The 5,441-nt window shown below is 38.4% G+C and overlaps 1 non-coding gene across 1 annotated transcript; it reads right to left on the reverse strand.

Moving 5' to 3' along the window:
• Window positions 1-2,302: 2,302 nt before the first annotated feature.
• Window positions 2,303-2,401, reverse strand: LOC123941121. Its single transcript, XR_006818206.1, has one exon. It is a non-coding gene; the product is annotated as a small nucleolar RNA SNORA1 (small nucleolar RNA).
• Window positions 2,402-5,441: the final 3,040 nt, after the last annotated feature.

A 5,441-nucleotide genomic window follows, 5' to 3' on the forward strand; every position in this document is an offset into this window, starting at 1 on the left:
CCCCACCTTTGGTGGTGCCTGTGACATTAGAGAGCAGAACTGGTTGGCAGGAGGTGAAACCAAAGAGCTACTGGGAGAAATTCATCCAAATCACAATAGAGAAAAATGCCCTGGCTTCTTCCGTCTTCCCACCCTTCAGTGTTCTGCCATGGCCTTCATTGGCACTTGCCAAAAACCAGCCTGGGAACAAAGGTGTGTAGCATTCAGTATTCTGTGACAAAAAGATCAGGGTGGAGATAGGAATGAATCTGTAAGCAGAGAGGCAAGCGATCCACAGGTGGGAGCTTATCTCTAGGCTGGCCTTTGCTCAGACAATAGGCATTTCCAGAAGGAAAGATATATTTACCAAAATAATACTGATAAAATGCCTTCCCTCCATCACAAATTTACCTAGTACTTGATCTATTAAACCATGAACACTACCCCCAACTCCAAAATTTTGCTTCAATGGAATGAAAATAATGCTTTCAGAAGAGCAAAACAAAGTGAACTGATTAAAACAGTAATGATCCTTCCCTTCTGCCCTGATATCCCTTTCGCTTTGCCTTTGCAGGAGGAGAGGCTGCATCCAAGTTCAGCTTCCTCTGTCAGGAGGGACTTAGTCATGTTCTCTAGGCATGGCCATCAGACATTCCCAAAGTCAATAAATATCTTTCATACTAAACCAGTCAATTGGCTTGGCACCAGGAAGATTCTAAATTCATCCCATTAGCCCTTTCCCACAAACGCGCGCGCGCACACACACACACACACACACACACACACACACACGTTTGCTTTCATGTTTGCTGTGTCAGAATAAATAAAAAAAGATGGGAATATATTAGTTTCCTGTGGCTGCTGTCATAAAGTACCACAGACTGGGTAGTGTGAAATACAAAAAATTTACTCCCTCACTGTTCATGGAAGTCAGAAGTGTGAAATCAAGGTCTTGGCAGAGCTGTATCTTCTCTGAAAGCTCTAGAGGAGAATCTTTCCTTCCCTCTTCCAGCTTTTGGTGCTGCTGGAATTCCTTGGCTTCTGTGGTTTGTGGCCACATCACTCCAGTCTCTGCCATGGTCTCTGACATTGCTTTCCCCTCTTCTGCCTGTGTGTCCTCTTCTGTTTGTCTCAAATTTCCCTCTACTTTTTCTATTATAAGGATACTTTTTTTTTTTTTTTTTTTTAGATTTTATTTATTTGTCAGAGAGAGAGAGAGAACACCCACAAGCAGGGAGAGCAGCAGGCAGAGGGAGAAGCAGACTCACAGCTGAGTAGGGAGCCCAATGCAAGACTCCATCCCAGAACTCCAGGATCTTGACCTGAGCTGAAGGCAGATGTTTAACTGACTGAGCCACTCAGGCGTCTCTATTTTAAGGATACTTGACATTGAATTTAGAGTCTACCCTCATAGTCCTGGGTTATCTTATCTCAAGATCCTAAACTTAATCACATCAGAAAAGATTTTTTTTCTTTTTTTTTTTTTTTTAATTTATTTGACAGATAGAGAGCACAAGTAGGCAGAGAGGCAGGCAGAGAGATAGGGAAGCAGACTCCCTGCCGAGCAGAGAGCCCGACGTGGGGCTCGATCCCAGGACCCTGAGATCATGACCTGAGCTGAGAAGGCGGAGACTTAACCCACTGAGCCACCCAGGTGCCCCAGAAAAGATTTTTTTTCTTTTTCAAATAAGTTAACATTTGTGAGTTCTAAGAATTTAACCTGGATAGCACTTGGAAGGTTACTTTTGTTTTTTGTTTTGCTTTGTTGTTGTTTTGTTTTGTTTTTTTTAACTACCACAGTGAGAAAAAGGTCCTTGCATTGCATTGCCCTGGGATATAGAGTCACACTGGAGGTCCAACAATGCCCAACTTTCAACAAATGTCTCTGCAGGAAAATGAGAAAATCAAAAGGAATCGCACCTTCTCTTTTCTTGTTGACCTTTAGCCTATATGAAATTCCAAGTCCTTTTTCACAGTAAAGCTTATTTCTTTAATGAAACTACGTGATGTTTAGCGCCCTAGAATTCAAATTATAGGAAGTACATTGATTGTTATTTTGGCAAAAAATCTAAAATTATTATTCCTTCATTGTTTCTAATATTGAAAAGTCTTGGGGTTCTTGGGTGGCTCAGTTGGTTGAACATGGACCTTCAATTGAGGTCATGATATCATGGAGCTCCCTGCTTGGTGGAGAGTCTGCTTCTCCCTCTCACTCTGCCCTTCCTGCTCGTGCTCTCTCTCTCTAATAAATAAATGAAATCTTTAAAAAAGAAATTAAAAGAAAAGTATTATTACTTCCACTCTACTTGATGAACCTAGCAGAAAATGTTACAGGCCTCACTGCCACCCCTGCAAAAAGCTTGCTACGATGGAAGCATAACCTGTATTTCAATATAGCCATATATATTTTTATATATAGGCTATATGCAACATAGAAAACAGAATTTAATAAAATAAATTATTAATAAAATTAATAAAATTAATATAAATAAATTTTATATTTTAATTTTAATTAATTAATTAATATTAATAAAAATTAATGAAAATAAAATAAAATTAATAAAAATAAAATAAAATAAAATAAATTAATAATTAATCATATCAAGATTATCCAAAATTATTTAAATGAACTTAAAGACTTGAAAGAAAATTTCTCAGAAGTGTGCTGAATGTTTATTATAAAACATGTTTTTGGGGTGTCTGGATGACTCAGTAGGTTAAGTATGTGACTCTTGGTTTGGGCTCAGGTCATGATCTCAGAGTACTGGGATTGAGCCTTGCCTCAGGCTCCACACTCAGCCAGGAATCTGCTTGAGGATTCTCCCTCCCTCCCTCTGCCCCTCCCCCAGCTCGTGTTTGCTCATGCTCTCTGAAGTAAATAAATAAATCTTTGAAAAAAGTTTTATTATAAATTGTTTTATTATTAAATGAAAGAGGCTATATTTTCTTAAAAAGAGTGACCAACATGGAAGATAAAGTAGACAAGAAGCATTTCGTTATTTAGATTGAGATTAGCAATCTATTCAAGTTGCCTGTTTTTACATAAGAGCCCATGGGAGAGTTTTGAAATTTCAAAATGGTTAAAATAATCAACAGAAGGCAATATTTTGCAACACGTGAACATTTTAGGAAATTCAAATTTTACTGCCAAAAATAAGTTTCACTGAATACAGCTACACCCTATGGTACACCTGTGGCTGCTCACATGCTCCAACAAGAGTTGAGTAGTTGTGACAGAGATGATACAAGCTACAGAGCCCAAAATATTAACTACCTGGCCCTTTATAGGAAAGTTTACCCAACACCCAGGGTAGATGACTAAACAAACAAAATCCTCCGAACAAAATATATCACATACCCTAATTGTTATCATCTCTGTCAGCTTACTATTTCTCTCTCTCTCTCTCTCTCCCTCCCTCCCTCTTTCTCTCGCTGTTTGAATTTCTTCTAAGCCTTCCATGACTCACTAATGACTTTAGGAAAACATTTAAATTCCAGGCCACAACTTCAAAACTCCTAAATCTAGCACTAACCAAATTATGCCAGTTGTACCTCCTATGTCATAAACAGAAAAATCCTGACAAGTTGTTCCCCAACTCATCATCCTCACAAATCTGGAGGGTCTGCCGTCTTATTCCTGCTCCTGAAGGAAAGCCTACCCTCTGCACTCAGTCCTGGATTCAAAATCTTCCCTTTCTATCAAATCATTGTATTTCACTCTAGGACAGAGTACATCTCTCCTCTTCTTTTTTTAACACTTTCCATTGATGACATCCCACCATGTATCATACTTGTTCCTTTTTTTTTTCTTTTTGCATTAAGGACCCCAAATGTTAAGTAATATTTCCTTACTTTTATAATATCTACTCCTAATATACAAATTACTGCATCTCTCTCCTATAATTAGGGGCTACTTCTCCTATAACTTGGATTCTTTAACTACTCCTCACAGTGTTTTTCAAATTATAAGTACTTGATTTCTTTTTATTGTATCTAGCATTTTCTGAAACAAAACCTGTGATATAGAAATCCATGCATATTTAAAAAACAATGATTATATGAACCATACATTTATGTTTTATTTTCTTTAACTGTTTTAAAGACTTCATTTTTTTTTTTTTATTTGACAGAGAGAGAGCATGCACGCACTCACAAGCAGGCAGAACAGCAGAACAGTAGGCAGAGGGAGAGGGAGAAGCAGGCTCCCGCTGAGCAGAGAGCCCCACATGGGGCTCATTCCCAGGACCCTGGAATCATGACCTAAGCTGAAGGCAGACACTTAATTGACTGAGCCATGCAGGCGCCCTATATCTTTGTGTTAAATTTATGAAAGACATATGAGAAACAGAAAAATGAGGGAAGGAGGGGGAGACAGAGAGAGGAACTAGGCCTTCGAAAGCAACTCCAGAAAATACCAACAAAGCCCCTGGTCTGACATCTGCATTCCAGCCCCAGTATCCAGATCTCTGCTGAATGAAATGGTAGAATCAGTGCTGTGGCCATCTGTACCAATTAACTGAACACTAATGTTCTTGCTGCAGCTGATAGTTGAGACCTCTGCAGCACGATAAAGTGCCTGGAAATTCTATTTGCCATTTTGTAGAAAGGGGTAGAAATATTGATCAAGGCTATAACATAAGAGCTCATTCAATTCAAAGCAATAGAGAGACATTAAGACAACAAATACTTTCAACTAAAGAATAAAGGGGTTGGTTGCGCATCCGATATGCATAATTATGAACAGTTGCTACCTTCCTAATTGGATGACTGGGAAAAGCTTTTTAGCTGTGGGCATCCAACTGCCAGGGTCAAAATTGTTCATTGTGTACACTGATGTCTGATGAACTGTCTTCATACCCACAGCTCTTGCCATGTCTAAAAGTACTCATCTTTAGACTTGCAACAAAAAAAAGCCAACCAGCCTTAATTCAGCCTTAATTTACATTATGATGAGAAATGGGAAAGGAGCATGTTGCCAGTAAATGAGAAAGATAACTTTTTCCTTAAAACCTGTGACAAATTCAAATCAGCTAAATCACAAAAAGGTCATCTTGTGTTATTTCCTGAAGCCACAAGTCTCTGAATTTTTATCTATTAATTTATACATAGTTCATACAAAAATGCTGACTTAATTTTGGTTCCAATGAATTTGGAGTTATGTATATTTGCACAAAAATATTATATTTAATTCAGGATACGGGGCTGTCAGAATAGTATGCAAGCTGATAAAAATAGACTCTGTCATCTTTGAAGCAACAACAGCTAAAGGAGCAACTGCCTTTGGAAATTGGAATGAGGCTAGTGATCCAGGGAGAGCACTGGTATTTTCATGGTCCTGTGGAACTGGTCTTCATTTTATCTGAAATTATCTGGATACTCCTAGTCAATTTCACACAGTCCACTGTGCAGCATATAGATGCCTATGTCAGCCATCCATATTTTTTTTTAATAGCAACTTTCTG

The sequence above is a fragment of the Meles meles genome, chromosome 4, assembly GCF_922984935.1.
Source record: "Meles meles chromosome 4, mMelMel3.1 paternal haplotype, whole genome shotgun sequence".
NCBI classification, from domain to species: Eukaryota; Metazoa; Chordata; class Mammalia; order Carnivora; family Mustelidae; genus Meles; species Meles meles.